We start from the raw sequence: 20,139 nt of genomic DNA on the forward strand, positions 1-20,139 counted from the left end.
CGTTGCGCGCGGATTAGCCGCTCGCGGCTATTCCGTCACTGTCGACGCCCTGGTTGTCGGCAGTCTGGGGGCGTGGGACCGCCAGAACGATGCAGTGCTTCGGCACCTAGGCATCGCTAGCCGCTACTGCCAACTGATGCGGCGGCTGATGGTGTCTGACACCATCAAGTGGTCCCGCGACATTTACGTGGAACACATTACTGGCCACCGCCAGTATGTGTCCCCCTAGACTGTGGCATGCTCTGACGTCAGGCTGCGAGACCCTCGAGACTGCAGTCGTCGGAGAACTTCGAGGTCGGTGCCTTCGTGACGTCGGCGTCGAGATTCTCCTCCACGACGCGGGACCTGCGGCGCTACACCATCTTCGCGCCGCACTGCAGCAGTGCCGAGTCAGTAGCGGTGCGTGCGGTGCTGCCTGGTGCCCCTCCCTCCGTGGTGTCCGCCGAATATGGCCCCCACCTCGGTTGGCGCGGTGCTAGGCGGCGCCAAACGTGTGCCTACTGCCCGGCAGTCTCCAGCCAGCGTGGGAAGCAACGCCCTCCTGCCACGACACCCCGGTGACGTCTGCCGCAAGGCGGACAGAGGGGAGAAGTCCGGCTGCGTGTGACCCGCCTGCGTGCGTGGCACACCAGCCGCTGGCAGCCGTGCATGTGCAGTGTGCTGTCAGGGCATGGAGATGAATGAAATAAAACAAAATAGTTCCTAAAACTAGTTCCAAACCTTCCCCGGTCTGAAATATCTAAGGCCGCGCCTATCGCGGGATTAATCTTAAGGTAATATACTTAAGCATCCGCGCCTAACGCGGTCTTCCAATATTTAAGTAGTGGGCTTAACCCACGAATTAGAATTAAATTCAACTATTTAAGTGCGGTTAGAACCGTCTACTATATATTTCAATTTAATTTTCATTAAATTTGTAAAACTCGATTTGTATAGAGTCATGAATATTCTTTCTTAAAATTATACTTCTTAAAACTGTAACTAAGAATTATCTCGGAAAATAAAAATCTGTTCTTATCAGCTTAATATCTGATACGTCCTGCATCGCAGGACCAGAATATTAAACTCATTTTTGGCTCATGACGGAGTGCTAGGGGCTTGCTCCACCTCTGTCGCGGGTTGGCCCGGCATTGCAGTACCGCCGGGATCGGCCCACCTAAAATTAATTAAAACACAGCCTGAAATGGGTTAATATTCTGCAGTGATCAGATATTCCGCTGGTAGCAAAACTTGTTGTGGTTGTCGATTTGCCCAGTAGTTAGCTGCTTTCACACCACGATTTCTTGTAATTAATTTAACATCATCTTATGTTTTTTTTTTTTGCGGTTAGCCGGTCCGCTCTTGCAGCCGCATTACACTAGGCTGGTAATTTATGTGGCCACAGAAGAGTGCCTTCGGATGCCTCGTTGGCGTCACATATGGTCCGGCCACAGATAATTTTAATTACATTTTTTGGAGTTATATCCTTAGCTCCTCGCGAACGTCGTCGTCGCCGCCGCACGCACGCAGAATACGTGTGTACACACGTACGCAGTAGGCAGTGGACGATGTAAGCACTCGGCTAGGTGTAGCTCGCGCCGGCCTCGCGCCGGTGTAGCTCGCGCCGGCCTCGCGCCGGTGTAGCTCGCGCCGGCCTGGCGCTGCTGTGGGGCGGCCTCACGGCTTCTCCACTGCCCTGGCAGCTAGCGGCGTTCAAATGGGAGTCGCGGTTTACTGTTCGACATGGAGGGTAGTACTGGGCTGGTGACGAGTGCTCCCGTGAATTGTCTTTCCTCCAGCACTTGCTTTTGCGGTGTTTTCGACGGTCGCCAGTTGCCATATCGGCCCGTACCACCGTGTGTCACTCCCACATGTGGAGCGCACACGCTGCAAGCATTTAGGCCCTTCGGCTGCGGTTTTTCCTTATCGCTTCTCGGCCTTTTGGCTAAGATCAAAGTGTAGTATCTGTTCTTATCAGCTTAATATCTGATACGTCCTGCATCGCAGGACCAGAATATTAAACTCATTTTTGGCTCATGACGGAGTGCTAGGGGCTTGCTCCACCTCTGTCGCGGGTTGGCCCGGCATTGCAGTACCGCCGGGATCGGCCCACCTAAAATTAATTAAAACACAGCCTGAAATGGGTTAATATTCTGCAGTGATCAGATATTCCGCTGGTAGCAAAACTTGTTGTGGTTGTCGATTTGCCCAGTAGTTAGCTGCTTTCACACCACGATTTCTTGTAATTAATTTAACATCATCTTATGTTTTTTTTTTTTGCGGTTAGCCGGTCCGCTCTTGCAGCCGCATTACACTAGGCTGGTAATTTATGTGGCCACAGAAGAGTGCCTTCGGATGCCTCGTTGGCGTCACATACGGTCCGGCCACAGATAATTTTAATTACATTTTTTGGAGTTATATCCTTAGCTCCTCGCGAACGTCGTCGTCGCCGCCGCCGCCGCACGCACGCAGAATACGTGTGTACACACGTACGCAGTAGGCAGTGGACGATGTAAGCACTCGGCTAGGTGTAGCTCGCGCCGGCCTCGCGCCGGTGTAGCTCGCGCCGGCCTCGCGCCGGTGTAGCTCGCGCCGGCCTCGCGCCGGTGTAGCTCGCGCCGGCCTGGCGCTGCTGTGGGGCGGCCTCACGGCTTCTCCACTGCCCTGGCAGCTAGCGGCGTTCAAATGGGAGTCGCGGTTTACTGTTCGACATGGAGGGTAGTACTGGGCTGGTGACGAGTGCTCCCGTGAATTGTCTTTCCTCCAGCACTTGCTTTTGCGGTGTTTTCGACGGTCGCCAGTTGCCATATCGGCCCGTACCACCGTGTGTCACTCCCACATGTGGAGCGCACACGCTGCAAGCATTTAGGCCCTTCGGCTGCGGTTTTTCCTTATCGCTTCTCGGCCTTTTGGCTAAGAAGCACCCCGCGGTCGGAGCGGTCCGTTGTGCTCTGTAGCGGGTCGCGAGTCGCGTTTCGTGGTCGTTTCGTTTGTTCTTGCTTTTTCCAGCGTTGATATTTTTGCGGTGAATATGTCGAACCGGTCGAACAGCATTCAATGCGTATTCGACAGAGCAGCGAGACGGCCTACGGCCTTTGAAATACAGGAATGGATATTTGGTGATCTGAAAGTACCGGAAAATGACGTCGACACCTTTCAACTGGATTTTGTCTTATTCTCGTTATTCGTGAAATTTCTCGACCAAGAGAAATACGAAAAGTATGGCCTGGCACTCGCGGGCGAACATCCGTTCCGCTACTTCGATGGAACTGTCGGAACAGTGCATATAGTGCCATCTGGCTTTGGGATACGGACTGTGCGGGTATTTAACGTACCCCCTGAGTGTCCCAATGACGTAATCGGCCGTGTCCTGTCGCGGTATGGCACGGTGCTCAGCATCACGAATGAGAAGTGGGGAAGTGCCTACCGTTTCCAGGGCAACAGCGGCGTTCGTAGTGTCCGCATGGACCTCCGCCAGCACATCCCGTCGTATATAAATGTTGCGAGTACCAGGGCCCAGGTCACCTATATTGGGCAACCGCAAACTTGCTCCCTTTGTCAATCGACGGAGCATCTCCGCGTGGACTGCCCGCGCCGGCGTCCTGTACAACTGCCGCGGGAACGCGCTGCTGGTACCGACCTTGTGCCTCTCCTCAGCGAGGTAGTGGCGGGCGCTGCCCACCGTCCCGCTGAGCGACCTGACGTGTCGCCCCCGCCAGAAGCAGTGCAACTGGCACCCAGTGCACCGGCTGACGGACCCGTCCCGGACCAGACGCCCGTTGTGGCGGTACCGCCGGCGGCGTCTGATGTGCCTGCTATGGCGAGTGATGTGGTCGCTGTCGAACAGATGGAGGTCGTTCTTCCTACCCCGCCCATCCCGGCAGATGACGCTAAGTCCCCCCGCCGTCGTCATCGGCGCAAGAAGGCGAACCCGGACCAGCCGGCGGAGGAAGCGGACGGTTTACGTCCTCCTGAGAGCGGCAGTGAGGCTGACTCTCAGGCCTCCTCAGTTTCCCGCTCTGTTTCCGGTGACCGCTCGGGCGGTATGCGGCAAACTGCTCGGCAACTAGAGGCTCTTATCAGTTCCTCGCGAGATCGGGGAGCGATCCCTGCAAAACGGAAACATGACCAGGGTAGCGACCAGCCAATGCAGCGTACTCGCACCCTTTCACACCCTACTGTGTCCGACGCGTCTGCGCCGCCTGGCTTAGACTATCCTGCCGATGGGGGAGGCCTGAACTGGGCTGACGACGAGGGCGATGACATGCGTGATTGAGTGGGTCTTTCCCCACATGAGCTGCTTGGTATTTGTTTCTCACATCCGGGGTGATATCGCTGGGTTCTGGTGTGGATATTTCCACACCTGCTTCCCTACGGCTGTGACCCTATCTGCCGTTGTCTACTCTGTGTTGCTCTCCCATGCCTGCCTTTGACCGTCCGCCGGGAGCCCTCTCCCTTTTAACGATCAATATCAACTCCATCTCCAACCCGGTCAAACTTCGATCTCTGAAGGACTTTCTCCGCCTTGGTGCGTTTGATGTGGTCTTTCTCCAGGAAGTTTGTGCCCCTTTTCTATCTGACCTTGCTGGTTATGAGGCACTGTATAACATTGACCCTGACGCCCGGCGGGGTACTGCTTTGCTCTACCGATCAGAGTTTATTCCATCCCACGTTACCACGCTACCCAACGGTCGCGTTCTTGCATGTCTCCTTCAAGATGTCCTTTTTCTAAATGTCTATGCTCCTTCCGGTGCTAACCACAGGCATGGCAGAACAACACTTTTTCAGTCTGATCTCCCCCCTTTCTTAGCAGCTCGTCGCCCTATCGTCTTTGGCGGAGACTTCAACTGTGTGGTGGCCGACGTTGACCAGGTCCCGACGCCTATGCGGTGTGAAGCGCTTGCTTCACTCCTTCGGGCGGCTGACCTTACTGACACATGGCGCCACTTCCATCCCGCCTACACGCAATTTACCCACATCTATCCCACTGGAGCCAGCCGTATTGATCGTGTTTATGTCTCGGCTGATTTGACTCCCGCCCTTTGTGCCGTCCAAGTCATACCCGTGGCCTTTAGTGACCACTGTGCGTACTCGTGTTCCTTGCGTATCGCGGGTCCCGTCCCGGTTCCTCGTGGCACCTCTTGGAAGATGAATACCCTTCATCTATCCCTGCCCGAACTTCGTGCTCTCGTCACGAAAACGTGGCAGGATTGTCTCGTGGACACTTCCCGGTACCCTACCACGGTGGTTTGGTGGCTCCGTTGTGCGAAGCCCCGGCTGCGACGTGTTATCCGGCAATATAGTCGCGACGTCGCCCACTGGAAACGTAGCACGTTGGCCTTCTATCAGCAGTGTCTCACTGACGCCCTGACTCTTCCTGCTGACAGGTACGATCAGCTCCACATGCGCCTCAACAAAATTAAGGCGCAAATCCTTCGCTTCTCTCGGGAGAAAGCCGACGGTATGGTGGTGCGGTGTCGTTCTGCATCCCTGATTGAAGGCGAGGAGCCATCCATTTATCACCTTGCCTCTGAACGAACTCGTGCCAAGAAGAACACCATTCTGCGCCTTAAGACAGACGATGGTGCGCGTATCACGGACAACCGTGACGTCCTCCAACACCTGACGGACCATTTCACGCACCTCTTCCAGGATGTTGAGGTCGACGTCGCCGCCCAACGTGCACTTGTCAGTGGGGTGCCAACTTCTTTGGATCATCATGACCGCGACTCTTTAACCGAGCCCCTGACACTCGCTGACCTCACATCTGTCCTCCGTGCCTGTCCGGGACGCAAGTCACCTGGCCCCGACGGTCTCCCTTATGAGTTCTACCAACAATTTTGGGACCTGCTCGGCGACCGTTTCTGCACAATGTGCGAGGAGATTTTTGCTGGATGCGACTTACCCGCCGACTTTTTATCTGGACGTATTGCCCTTATTCCAAAGGTGACTGGTCACTGCCGAGCTCAAGACCTGCGTCCTATCACTGTCCTTAACACTGACTATAAGTTGGTGGCACGATGCGTGGCCTCTCGTCTCAAACAGACGATGACTAAGGTACTTTGCCCCACTCAATCCTGTGGCGTTTCGCGTCGGAACATCTTCACCGCCGCTTCCCTGTACCGCGATGCTGTCTTGCTCACCGCTGACACTCGCACCCCGGCTGCCATTCTTTCCTTGGACTTTGCCGGTGCCTTTGACAGGGTCTCGCACCCTTACCTGCTGGGCGTTATGTCGCGGATGGGTTTTGGGGAGCGCTTCATACGCATCATCCGGAACTTCTTGGATGGGGCGAATTCCACTATCGTGGTGAACGGTTGCCGGTCGCGCCCCATTCCCATCAAACGGTCAGTTCGACAGGGGTGTCCCTTGTCGATGTATTTGTTTGCCTTAGCGCTGGACCCCATGCTGCGTGACATTGGCCGGTTGGTCGACGGTGTCGTTCTCCCAGGCGTCACCTTCCGCTGTGCGGCCTACGCCGATGACGTTGGTGTGTTCGTTGCTAACGCAAGGGACATCGATTCCGTTCGCCGCATTCTCGATGTTTATGAACGGGCCTCCGGTGCTCAGTTAAATCCCAACAAGACTGTGTTACTCCCGCTAGGGCCACGATCTTTGACCGTCGAACGCCCCTGGTACCGAGTTGTAGGGGAACAGCGTATCTTGGGTCTTGAGGTGACTGCCTGTCCGCAGCGTATGTTAACCCTCACGTGGCGGCGGCTTCTCACACGCATCAGGGGCCTTTGCGTGAGCCACGCTGATCGACGGCTCGACCTCCATCAACGCATCCAGCTTATTAATGGTTATCTCCTCTCACGAGCATGGTATGTCGCCCAACTCCTTACGCTGCCGAAGCAGATCGGCCGAGCCATCTCCCAAGCAGTATATTGGCTCTTGTGGCGGCATGCGCTGTTCAAGGTTGATGCGCTGACCTGTACACTGCCGAAGGTCGATGGCGGCCTTGGCCTCATTGACTTTTCCCGGAAATGTGCGGCCCTTCTGATTCACCGTGTCGCCGCTTTGCGCGACGCCGACCCCGGTGGGACTACAGCGGTCCTCTTCGACCGTTATCGTCCACACTCGGCGCGTGCACCGGTCTGTTTGATGCATATTCCGATCCGGCTGACGACGGTCAGAGACTATTACTTTCACCGCAGTTATGTCCTCGCAGTGGCCACTGACAAGGCACGCACGTCGAAGCGCCTTTACCAGGCACTCCGAGGCCAGCCCAAGCCCCATAAATTAGAGGACAGACGACCGTCGGTCATCTGGCGCCAAGTTTGGGCTAATATTAACAACTCAGCCCTTCCCACGGCAGTTTCAGCGCTATGGTACCGTGTCGTCAACAATTTAATCCCCACTAACCATCGCCTGGCGGCCATCCGCCTACGGCCCTCGGCTGCTTGCGGCCGCTGTGGTGACGTTGACACCAGGGAGCATCGCCTCCTCTGCCCCCACGTCACAGAAGTGTGGACCCTTGCACGTGTACTCATAGCGCTGATCGGTGGGACGACGCCAGCAAATGTATCCACCGACTGGTTCCTTACACCTGATCTTCAAACACAACCCCGACCAAGGCGTAACGCAATGGTGTGGCTCTTGGGCCACACCATTTTCACGATCTACGACCTTTCCCTCGCCGATGCTGTCTCTTACATGGACTACCTGTGGAGCCAGCATCGCGTGGTGGAATCTGCTCGAAACTATACGACCACTTTTTCCCGGTATTTGAAAGTTGCAATGATCCATGGATATCAAACGGTGTTCCAGGTTGCCTAGGGCGCCTTGTCCAGGCATTGCCCGGGCTTGCCCCTGGTTTTTGCACCGATCTTTGACTTGACTGACCTCAGATTCGCAATTGGAACAATTATTGCGAAAACTTTATTGGAAAAATAGGAATCACGCAATCACTCTTAGAAGCTTATCCTTAGTTAATTCTCTAGGCGATGGGATTATCTCGCCAGTTTCATTTTCACTTGTGTGTGCTGCCGTCCCGTTTTTAATTTCCTTTCATTTCTATCTTTCTTTCCTTCTTCCTTTTTGGTTCTCCACTCACTATTTCTTCACACCTACAGAGCGAGGTGTCTTTCTGCGTCACGTGTCGTCGCACACTGCGGCATAGCAGAGTATGCCCTCGCTTTTAATTTCGTTCCTGGCAACAAGTCTTGCTACTCAATGCACCCTGTGCGTGCTGCGTCGACACTCTAGGATGGCGGCAATTTTGGAGAGGACAAGGTAGGGCTGTAGGGGAGGAAGGAGGCCCAACAAAAAAAAAAAAAAAAAGTGTAGTATCTGTTCTTATCAGCTTAATATCTGATACGTCCTGCATCGCAGGACCAGAATATTAAACTCATTTTTGGCTCATGACGGAGTGCTAGGGGCTTGCTCCACCTCTGTCGCGGGTTGGCCCGGCATTGCAGTACCGCCGGGATCGGCCCACCTAAAATTAATTAAAACACAGCCTGAAATGGGTTAATATTCTGCAGTGATCAGATATTCCGCTGGTAGCAAAACTTGTTGTGGTTGTCGATTTGCCCAGTAGTTAGCTGCTTTCACACCACGATTTCTTGTAATTAATTTAACATCATCTTATGTTTTTTTTTTTTGCGGTTAGCCGGTCCGCTCTTGCAGCCGCATTACACTAGGCTGGTAATTTATGTGGCCACAGAAGAGTGCCTTCGGATGCCTCGTTGGCGTCACATATGGTCCGGCCACAGATAATTTTAATTACATTTTTTGGAGTTATATCCTTAGCTCCTCGCGAACGTCGTCGTCGCCGCCGCACGCACGCAGAATACGTGTGTACACACGTACGCAGTAGGCAGTGGACGATGTAAGCACTCGGCTAGGTGTAGCTCGCGCCGGCCTCGCGCCGGTGTAGCTCGCGCCGGCCTCGCGCCGGTGTAGCTCGCGCCGGCCTGGCGCTGCTGTGGGGCGGCCTCACGGCTTCTCCACTGCCCTGGCAGCTAGCGGCGTTCAAATGGGAGTCGCGGTTTACTGTTCGACATGGAGGGTAGTACTGGGCTGGTGACGAGTGCTCCCGTGAATTGTCTTTCCTCCAGCACTTGCTTTTGCGGTGTTTTCGACGGTCGCCAGTTGCCATATCGGCCCGTACCACCGTGTGTCACTCCCACATGTGGAGCGCACACGCTGCAAGCATTTAGGCCCTTCGGCTGCGGTTTTTCCTTATCGCTTCTCGGCCTTTTGGCTAAGATCAAAGTGTAGTATCTGTTCTTATCAGCTTAATATCTGATACGTCCTGCATCGCAGGACCAGAATATTAAACTCATTTTTGGCTCATGACGGAGTGCTAGGGGCTTGCTCCACCTCTGTCGCGGGTTGGCCCGGCATTGCAGTACCGCCGGGATCGGCCCACCTAAAATTAATTAAAACATAGCCTGAAATGGGTTAATATTCTGCAGTTATCAGATATTCCGCTGGTAGCAAAACTTGTTGTAGTTGTCGATGTGCCCAGTAGTTAGCTGCTTACACACCACGATTTCTTGTAATTAATTTGACATTATCTTACGAACTTTATTTATTTATTTATTTATTTATTTATTTATTTATTTTTTTTTTTTTGCGGTTAGCCAGAACGCTCTTGCAGCCGCATTACACTAGGCTGGTAATTTATGTGGCCACAGAAGAGTGCCTTCGGATGCCTCGTTGGCGTCACATATGGTCCGGCCACAGATAATTTTAATTACATTTTTTGGAGTTATATCCTTAGCTCCTCGCGAACGTCGTCGTCGCCGCCGCACGCACGCAGAATACGTGTGTACACACGTACGCAGTAGGCAGTGGACGATGTAAGCACTCGGCTAGGTGTAGCTCGCGCCGGCCTCGCGCCGGTGTAGCTCGCGCCGGCCTGGCGCTGCTGTGGGGCGGCCTCACGGCTTCTCCACTGCCCTGGCAGCTAGCGGCGTTCAAATGGGAGTCGCGGTTTACTGTTCGACATGGAGGGTAGTACTGGGCTGGTGACGAGTGCTCCCGTGAATTGTCTTTCCTCCAGCACTTGCTTTTGCGGTGTTTTCGACGGTCGCCAGTTGCCATATCGGCCCGTACCACCGTGTGTCACTCCCACATGTGGAGCGCACACGCTGCAAGCATTTAGGCCCTTCGGCTGCGGTTTTTCCTTATCGCTTCTCGGCCTTTTGGCTAAGATCAAAGTGTAGTATCTGTTCTTATCAGCTTAATATCTGATACGTCCTGCATCGCAGGACCAGAATATTAAACTCATTTTTGGCTCATGACGGAGTGCTAGGGGCTTGCTCCACCTCTGTCGCGGGTTGGCCCGGCATTGCAGTACCGCCGGGATCGGCCCACCTAAAATTAATTAAAACACAGCCTGAAATGGGTTAATATTCTGCAGTGATCAGATATTCCGCTGGTAGCAAAACTTGTTGTGGTTGTCGATTTGCCCAGTAGTTAGCTGCTTTCACACCACGATTTCTTGTAATTAATTTAACATCATCTTATGTTTTTTTTTTTTGCGGTTAGCCGGTCCGCTCTTGCAGCCGCATTACACTAGGCTGGTAATTTATGTGGCCACAGAAGAGTGCCTTCGGATGCCTCGTTGGCGTCACATATGGTCCGGCCACAGATAATTTTAATTACATTTTTTTTTTGGAGTTATATCCTTAGCTCCTCGCGAACGTCGTCGTCGCCGCCGCACGCACGCAGAATACGTGTGTACACACGTACGCAGTAGGCAGTGGACGATGTAAGCACTCGGCTAGGTGTAGCTCGCGCCGGCCTCGCGCCGGTGTAGCTCGCGCCGGCCTCGCGCCGGTGTAGCTCGCGCCGGCCTGGCGCTGCTGTGGGGCGGCCTCACGGCTTCTCCACTGCCCTGGCAGCTAGCGGCGTTCAAATGGGAGTCGCGGTTTACTGTTCGACATGGAGGGTAGTACTGGGCTGGTGACGAGTGCTCCCGTGAATTGTCTTTCCTCCAGCACTTGCTTTTGCGGTGTTTTCGACGGTCGCCAGTTGCCATATCGGCCCGTACCACCGTGTGTCACTCCCACATGTGGAGCGCACACGCTGCAAGCATTTAGGCCCTTCGGCTGCGGTTTTTCCTTCATCTCTCCGGCGGTACACCGCAAGGTTACCGCCCTTCGATTGTGCCTTTTTCGCGCTAATCGAAGTGTTAGGGGTTCCAGGTGCCAGCCAGCCAGCCAGCCAGCCAGCCAGCCAGCCAGCCAGCCAGCCAGCCAGCCAGCCAGCCAGCCAGCCAGCCAGCCGTTCCCGGTCCCGGCCTGCAGCAGTGGTCCCGCAGCCAGCCAGCCAGCCAGCCAGCCAGCCCGCCAGCCAGCCAGCCAGCCAGCCAGCCAGCCAGCCAGCCAGCCAGCCAGCCAGCCAGCCAGCCAGCCAGCCAGCCAGCCCGCCCGCCCTCCGGTGGCAGCAGCAGTCCAGCCAGCAGCAGTCCAGCCAGCAGCAGTCCAGCCAGCAGCAGTCCAGCCAGCAGCAGCAGCAGCAGCAGCAGCAGCAGCAGCAGCCGCCGCAGCCGCCCCGGCCCCGTCCGCGGCAGCAGCGTCCCTGCCTCTCGCCGTCGCCGTCGCCGTCGCCGTCGCCGTCGCCGTCGCCGTCGCCGTCGCCGTCGCCGTCGCCGTCCGTCGTCCCCCAGTGTGTGTCCTGTCCTTTTAGTGCTGTGTTTTTCTTTCTTCTTCTTGTCGTCATGTCCGCCCCCACCGCCACCGTCACTACTACCACCACCGCCATCGTGTATACGTCCCCTTCCGCCGCCTCCACCACTATCACTTGGTGTGCCCAATCCCACCCCCCTCCTTCCATCCCTCCCCTCCTCTCTATCCCTTCGCCCTCGCTCTTTGTCTCCCCGTCTCCCGCCTCTTCCTCTCGTTCTGATCCCTTCCCCCCACTCCCCCAGCCTGTCACTGCAGCTCCGGCTAGGGTGGTGGCCCGTCGGGCCACTGCCCACGCCCAGCTCTCCCCATCGCCATCGCCATCGCCATCACCGCCACCACCGTCATCATCGTCACCATCACCATCACTGCCACATTCGCCTGCACCGTCACAGTCACTATCTCCGGCGCCGCCTGCTGCGTCCGTGCCGGGACCTGTCCCTTCCCACCACCTCCCCATCGTTCCCGTCCCTCCTGTCACCACCCGCCCATCTGCCGCTGTCAAACGCCCTAGTGGCGCCTCCACTTCCTCTGCTCCTAAAAAGGCTCCACCCCGCCCGCCATCCCCACCCCAAAATGCCATGGACGTCTCCACCCCAGGCCCCGCTCCCTCCTCCTCCTCCTCCTCCTCCTCCCCACCCGGTCTCTACAAATATCTCCTGTCCCGTCCCGATCCTTCATTCCTCGAGGCCCGGAATCTCTCCCTCCTCCTCCGCCAACATTTCCCTGGCGCCCCCATCTCTCTCCTTACTCCCAGACGGGATTCCGTTCTCATCTCCTCCCCCAGCCCAACCCTCCATACTGACATCCTCTCCCGCCTCCCCATCACCCGTTTTGGCCCTAACGCCTCCCTCACCCCTGCTCCCTCCCCATCTCCTACCCGCCAACCCCAACCCCCGCGTCGCCCGCCGACCCTCACCGCCGTGATCACTCGGCTTAGTCCGTCGATCACGGAGGAGGAGGTGTTGGCGGAGCTGAAGGCCCATCCCACCCTGGAGGTGCGGGCAGTCCGCCGCATTTTTAACGCGACCGGCCCCACCCGCCTTATGCGGGTGTTCTCTGAGGACGCCCCCTCCATTGACCGTCTCCTGAAGGAGGGTGCCCTCCTCTTCAATCAGCGGTACAAAGTCGACCCCTCCCGTTCCCCCCCTCAATCCCTGCGCTGCCAGAGATGTCTGCGCTACAATGCACACACAACAGCCGAGTGCCGCGAGGCCCCCACATGCCCGCATTGTCGCCAAGCGCACTTCCTCCGGCAGTGCCCCAACCTCCAATCCCCTCCCTCCTGTAATACCTGCAGCCTCCCCCACCCTACCTACTCCCAAAAGTGTAAAGCCCGGCCCCCTCCCACCACCCCTGAACTCACCGTCCCTGTCCGTCCCCTGGACGCCCCCACCCCTCCTGGCAATTCCCTTCGTCCCCTTCCCACTGCTGAGGACATCATCAGGTTCCTCACCATTGTCCTCCAAAACGTCCATCCCTTTCAGCGCCCCCACACCCTCCAACAGATCTCCCTCGCCGCCCGTTCCATATTCCACCTTAAAATGTACGCCACCTTTTCCAATAACCAGGCCCATTTCACCTTCTCCCGCCTTGACACCCTCGTATAAGTCCCTATCATGGCGCGACAGCATCGTATCCTTTTCAACAATATCCGCTCCCTTCCCGCCAACAAGAACCTCTTCCTGCACACCCTTGCTACCCACCGTGTGGATGCCTTCCTCCTCAACGAAACCTTCCTCCAACCCCACCACTCCATCCACACCTCCCCCTATCTCCTCCACCGCTCCGATAATCCCCTCCCAGTTGCGCGTGGCGGAGTTGCCATTGGCCACCACCGCCAGATCCCCGTTCGGCTCCAGCCTCTCCTTCCCGACCCCACCGAACACCTGATCCTTAGTCTCTTCTTCCCCGGCCTTACCATTACCTGTGCCACCATCTATGTCCGCCCCAACGCCCCTCTTCCTTTCGACTTCCTCTCCCACATCGACCGTACCTTCTCCTCCTATGTGATCGCCGCTGACCTCAACATCCATAGTCGCTCCGCTGCCCAGTTACGGCGGTGGCATCGGTTCCTCTCCTCCCTTCAAGGCGACCTCATCCCCATCCCCCAGCACACTCGTCCCGAATCCAACTCCACTCCCGATGTTATCCTCTCCTCCCCCAACCTCCTTGGTCGCATTACGGTGGATGTCCTGGAGCCTATTGGTAGCGACCATCTCCCTGTCCTCCTCACCGTTTTAGACGGCCGTCGCCCCCGCCCCGACCCTCGTCATGACCCTCCCCCTAAGTACATCCATGACTATTCCCGTGCCGACTGGAATGCCTACCGGGATACCCTCTCCACTCAGGTCGATAGCCACCCTCTCGCCTACCGCCGTCCCGATGATGTCACCCATGCCGCCTCCTTTCTCCAGCAGACCTTGTCTGAGGCCGTGGAGGCCCACGTCCCTACTGTTGCCATCCACCCCCACCGTCCTACCTTACCACCACAGGCCGTCCTCCTCCTCCGTGAATCCCGTCGTCTCTACCGTGCCTTCCTCCGCACGCATGACCCGGACACCCTACGACGCCACCGGCAACTACAGCGACACATTCGAAATTTGCTCGCGGCCAAGAAACGCCGGGACTGGCGACAGACATGCACCCGTTTAACTGCTACCCTCCCTATAAACTCGTCCAAGTTCTGGACCGCTTTCCGTCGCCTTACCGGAACTAAACCCTCCCCCTACTATCCTCTTCTCCACGATGATCACCCCTTCCCTGACGCCCTTAGTAAGGCCAATCACTTTGCCTCCTACCTGTCCGATGTGTTTTCCATCCCTGATGATCCCCAGTTCGATTACTCCCTCTTCCCAGATATCCGCGATCGAACTGACACCTCTGTCCCTCCCCTCGCTCCTGGTTTCCAGTACTTGGACCACATTCCACACACGGACCTTAATGCCCCCATCACCACACAAGATCTCATCAATACACTCCGCACCAAACGCAACACCGCTCCTGGTCACGATCGTGTCACCTACCGTCACCTTCGTGAAGCTCCTGTCTCTTTTCTCTCCACCCTGGCCAGGCTCTACAATGTAGTCCTGTCCACCGGTTACTACCCCGACCTGTGGAAAACCTCCCGTATCCTCATGTTCCTCAAACCTGGCAAACCGCCGTCCGCCGTCTCCTCCTACCGTCCCATCAGCCTTACCTCGGTCTTCAGCAAGGTCCTGGAATCTATCCTCACCCGCCGCATCCACCAGCATCTCCGCCAGCACCGCCTCCTCCCCGTTACCCAGTGTGGCTTTCGGCCGTCCTTCTCTTCTGACGATCTTCTCCTTCACCTCACTCATCTCCTTTCCGAACAGCTCAATTCCCGTCGCTCCGCAATCTTCCTCTCTCTTGACCTCGAACGCGCATATGACCGCGTATGGCATTCCGGTCTCCTCTTCAAGCTCCAAACCTTCGCCCTTCCCATTAACTACGTTCGTCTGATCGGTTCCTTTCTCTCCCGCCGTCCTTCCTATGTCACCATCCATAACACCGATTCCTACACCTTTTTCCCCTCCGCCGGTGTGCCCCAAGGCTCCGTCCTCTCCCCCCTTCTGTACTTGTTGTACACGGCGGACATGCCGCCGCCGTCACCCCCCGTCCACCTTCTCCAGTTTGCCGATGACACCGCCTTCCTTGCCCTTGCCCCCACCCTGCGACGCTCCCAACACCTTCTCCAATCCCATCTTGACCGGTTCACCGCTTGGTGCAACCAGTGGTTGCTCAAGGTCAATCCTTCCAAAACCCAGGCGATCATTGTAGGCAAAACCACTCCCTCCTTCCGCCTCCTTGATTTCTATCTCACCGTTTATGGCCGTCCCATCGCTCTCACCCCCACCCTTAAGTACCTTGGCGTCACCCTCGACCGTCGCCTCTCCTGGACTCCCCATCTCCAGACAATCCAAGCCAAGGCACGTTCCCGACTCCGTCTCCTCAAGCTCCTTTCCGGCCGAACGTGGGGTCTGGACCCCTCCACCATCCTCCACACCTATAAGTCCCTCATCCGCCCTATCCTCTGTTACGCCCATCCCGCCTGGATCTCCGCCCCCCCTTCCTTTTATAAATCCCTCCAAATCCTTGAACGCCATGCTCTCCGCCTTGCCTATCGCATCCGTCTCCCTTCCCCCACGCGGATCCTGTATGACCTTATCCCCTTCCCCCACCTCCTCCTCTTCCTCGAAAGGATACGAATCCTATACACCTCCCGTAAACTCGATCCTCCTCACCCGCTCGTCTCCCCGATCCTCTCCCACCCCCGCCCGCTGCCGCGCCTGTACTCCCACGTCCCACCTGGTCTCCATCTCTCCACCCTCCTTACCCTCTCCCAAGGTGGTTTCCGCCAGCTCCCTCTCCCTGATGATGTCCTCGTCCCCTCCATCTACCCCTCCTATCAACTTTGACCCTGCCCCCCCTCCCTCCTGGTGTCCTTTCCCTTCGGCACCCTCCCTCCTTTCTCTTCCCTTCCCTTCTCTTTCCTTTTCCCCCATCCCCTCCCTCCCCCCTCTTCTTCCGGGCTTCCCCTCCCCCTTCCTCTCTCCCCCCTCTTTCCCCTGCCCGTGGCGTCCCTGCTCTCCCCTCTCGCTTTCCCACTCCCCCTCCTCCTCCTCCTCCTCCTCCTCCTCTTCCTCTCTTGGCAGGTCCCCGGACTCGCACACGCCTCGTGAACTTTCGCGCGCCGGAGATCATCGCCCTCGTTTTAGTGTCTGTGCCGTCGTGTCTGTGCCTCAGTGTTTTTCGCCGTCCACGCTCCTTCGTTCACGTGTGTCATCTGCCTCGTCAGTGTTTGTGCCCAGTGCCGACGTTTTTCTTGTTTGTTTCATCAAGTGTGAACGGCTTCATGTTTTTTACCTATTGTATCTCCTGTTTTTTAAACCGCCATTCTGTTACTTGTCTGTCTCCCTTTCTTTTTTATTGTACTGCTTATGGCTGAAGAGCGGAGTACACTGTTCCGCTGCCAGCCCACCTTGTATGGGGTGTCCAAATTACAATAAAGAAAAAAAAAAAAAAAAGGTTTTTCCTTATCGCTTCTCGGCCTTTTGGCTAAGAAGCACCCCGCGGTCGGAGCGGTCCGTTGTGCTCTGTAGCGGGTCGCGAGTCGCGTTTCGTGGTCGTTTCGTTTGTTCTTGCTTTTTCCAGCGTTGATATTTTTGCGGTGAATATGTCGAACCGGTCGAACAGCATTCAATGCGTATTCGACAGAGCAGCGAGACGGCCTACGGCCTTTGAAATACAGGAATGGATATTTGGTGATCTGAAAGTACCGGAAAATGACGTCGACACCTTTCAACTGGATTTTGTCTTATTCTCGTTATTCGTAAAATTTCTCGACCAAGAGAAATACGAAAAGTATGGCCTGGCACTCGCGGGCGAACATCCGTTCCGCTACTTCGATGGAACTGTCGGAACAGTGCATATAGTGCCATCTGGCTTTGGGATACGGACTGTGCGGGTATTTAACGTACCCCCTGAGTGTCCCAATGACGTAATCGGCCGTGTCCTGTCGCGGTATGGCACGGTGCTCAGCATCACGAATGAGAAGTGGGGAAGTGCCTACCGTTTCCAGGGCAACAGCGGCGTTCGTAGTGTCCGCATGGACCTCCGCCAGCACATCCCGTCGTATATGAATGTTGCGAGTACCAGGGCCCAGGTCACCTATATTGGGCAACCGCAAACTTGCTCCCTTTGTCAATCGACGGAGCATCTCCGCGTGGACTGCCCGCGCCGGCGTCCTGTACAACTGCCGCGGGAACGCGCTGCTGGTACCGACCTTGTGCCTCTCCTCAGCGAGGTAGTGGCGGGCGCTGCCCACCGTCCCGCTGAGCGACCTGACGTGTCGCCCCCGCCAGAAGCAGTGCAACCGGCACCCAGTGCACCGGCTGACGGACCCGTCCCGGACCAGACGCCCGTTGTGGCGGTACCGCCGGCGGCGTCTGATGTGCCTGCTATGGCGAGTGATGTGGTCGCTGTCGAACAGATGGAGGTCGTTCTTCCTACCCCGCCCATCCCGGCAGATGACGCTAAGTCCCCCCGCCGTCGTCATCGGCGCAAGAAGGCGAACCCGGACCAGCCGGCGGAGGAAGCGGACGGTTTACGTCCTCCTGAGAGCGGCAGTGAGGCTGACTCTCAGGCCTCCTCAGTTTCCCGCTCTGTTTCCGGTGACCGCTCGGGCGGTATGCGGCAAACTGCTCGGCAACTAGAGGCTCTTATCAGTTCCTCGCGAGATCGGGGAGCGATCCCTGCAAAACGGAAACATGACCAGGGTAGCGACCAGCCAATGCAGCGTACTCGCACCCTTTCACACCCTACTGTGTCCGACGCGTCTGCGCCGCCTGGCTTAGACTATCCTGCCGATGGGGGAGGCCTGAACTGGGCTGACGACGAGGGCGATGACATGCGTGATTGAGTGGGTCTTTCCCCACATGAGCTGCTTGGTATTTGTTTCTCACATCCGGGGTGATATCGCTGGGTTCTGGTGTGGATATTTCCACACCTGCTTCCCTACGGCTGTGACCCTATCTGCCGTTGTCTACTCTGTGTTGCTCTCCCATGCCTGCCTTTGACCGTCCGCCGGGAGCCCTCTCCCTTTTAACGATCAATATCAACTCCATCTCCAACCCGGTCAAACTTCGATCTCTGAAGGACTTTCTCCGCCTTGGTGCGTTTGATGTGGTCTTTCTCCAGGAAGTTTGTGCCCCTTTTCTATCTGACCTTGCTGGTTATGAGGCACTGTATAACATTGACCCTGACGCCCGGCGGGGTACTGCTTTGCTCTACCGATCAGAGTTTCTTCCATCCCACGTTACCACGCTACCCAACGGTCGCGTTCTTGCATGTATCCTTCAAGATGTCCTTTTTCTAAATGTCTATGCTCCTTCCGGTGCTAACCACAGGCATGGCAGAACAACACTTTTTCAGTCTGATCTCCCCCCTTTCTTAGCAGCTCGTCGCCCTATCGTCTTTGGCGGAGACTTCAACTGTGTGGTGGCCGACGTTGACCAGGTCCCGACGCCTATGCGGTGTGAAGCGCTTGCTTCACTCCTTCGGGCGGCTGACCTTACTGACACATGGCGCCACTTCCATCCCGCCTACACGCAATTTACCCACATCTATCCCACTGGAGCCAGCCGTATTGATCGTGTTTATGTCTCGGCTGATTTGACTCCCGCCCTTTGTGCCGTCCAAGTCATACCCGTGGCCTTTAGTGACCACTGTGCGTACTCGTGTTCCTTGCGTATCGCGGGTCCCGTCCCGGTTCCTCGTGGCACCTCTTGGAAGATGAATACCCTTCATCTATCCCTGCCCGAACTTCGTGCTCTCGTCACGAAAACGTGGCAGGATTGTCTCGTGGACACTTCCCGGTACCCTACCACGGTGGTTTGGTGGCTCCGTTGTGCGAAGCCCCGGCTGCGACGTGTTATCCGGCAATATAGTCGCGACGTCGCCCACTGGAAACGTAGCACGTTGGCCTTCTATCAGCAGTGTCTCACTGACGCCCTGACTCTTCCTGCTGACCGGTATGATCAGCTCCACATGCGCCTCAACAAAATTAAGGCGCAAATCCTTCGCTTCTCTCGGGAGAAAGCCGACGGTATGGTGGTGCGGTGTCGTTCTGCATCCCTGATTGAAGGCGAGGAGCCATCCATTTATCACCTTGCCTCTGAACGAACTCGTGCCAAGAAGAACACCATTCTGCGCCTTAAGACAGACGATGGTGCGCGTATCACGGACAACCGTGACGTCCTCCAACACCTGACGGACCATTTCACGCACCTCTTCCAGGATGTTGAGGTCGACGTCGCCGCCCAACGTGCACTTGTCAGTGGGGTGCCAACTTCTTTGGATCATCATGACCGCGACTCTTTAACCGAGCCCCTGACACTCGCTGACCTCACATCTGTCCTCCGTGCCTGTCCGGGACGCAAGTCACCTGGCCCCGACGGTCTCCCTTATGAGTTCTACCAACAATTTTGGGACCTGCTCGGCGACCGTTTCTGCACAATGTGCGAGGAGATTTTTGCTGGATGCGACTTACCCGCCGACTTTTTATCTGGACGTATTGCCCTTATTCCAAAGGTGACTGGTCACTGCCGAGCTCAAGACCTGCGTCCTATCACTGTCCTTAACACTGACTATAAGTTGGTGGCACGATGCGTGGCCTCTCGTCTCAAACAGGCGATGACTAAGGTACTTTGCCCCACTCAATCCTGTGGCGTTTCGCGTCGGAACATCTTCACCGCCGCTTCCCTGTACCGCGATGCTGTCTTGCTCACCGCTGACACTCGCACCCCGGCTGCCATTCTTTCCTTGGACTTTGCCGGTGCCTTTGACAGGGTCTCGCACCCTTACCTGCTGGGCGTTATGTCGCGGATGGGTTTTGGGGAGCGCTTCATACGCATCATCCGGAACTTCTTGGATGGGGCGAATTCCACTATCGTGGTGAACGGTTGCCGGTCGCGCCCCATTCCCATCAAACGGTCAGTTC

The 20,139-nt window shown here is 56.4% G+C and overlaps 4 non-coding genes and 1 pseudogene across 4 annotated transcripts; all 5 read left to right on the forward strand.

Moving 5' to 3' along the window:
• The first annotated feature begins 962 nt into the window (after positions 1 to 962).
• On the forward strand, positions 963 to 1,161 carry LOC124752550. The gene has a single exon (XR_007012161.1). It is a non-coding gene; the product is annotated as a U2 spliceosomal RNA (small nuclear RNA).
• Positions 1,162 to 1,904: 743 nt separating this feature from the next.
• On the forward strand, positions 1,905 to 2,097 carry LOC124752542. The gene has a single exon (XR_007012157.1). It is a non-coding gene; the product is annotated as a U2 spliceosomal RNA (small nuclear RNA).
• Positions 2,098 to 8,243: 6,146 nt separating this feature from the next.
• LOC124752543 lies at positions 8,244 to 8,424 on the forward strand (annotated as a pseudogene).
• Positions 8,425 to 9,167: 743 nt separating this feature from the next.
• On the forward strand, positions 9,168 to 9,360 carry LOC124752554. Its single transcript, XR_007012165.1, has one exon. It is a non-coding gene; the product is annotated as a U2 spliceosomal RNA (small nuclear RNA).
• Positions 9,361 to 10,117: 757 nt separating this feature from the next.
• Positions 10,118 to 10,310, forward strand: LOC124752567. The gene has a single exon (XR_007012170.1). It is a non-coding gene; the product is annotated as a U2 spliceosomal RNA (small nuclear RNA).
• Positions 10,311 to 20,139: the final 9,829 nt, after the last annotated feature.

Source organism: Schistocerca piceifrons, unplaced genomic scaffold (assembly GCF_021461385.2).
Source record: "Schistocerca piceifrons isolate TAMUIC-IGC-003096 unplaced genomic scaffold, iqSchPice1.1 HiC_scaffold_476, whole genome shotgun sequence".
NCBI classification, from domain to species: Eukaryota; Metazoa; Arthropoda; class Insecta; order Orthoptera; family Acrididae; genus Schistocerca; species Schistocerca piceifrons.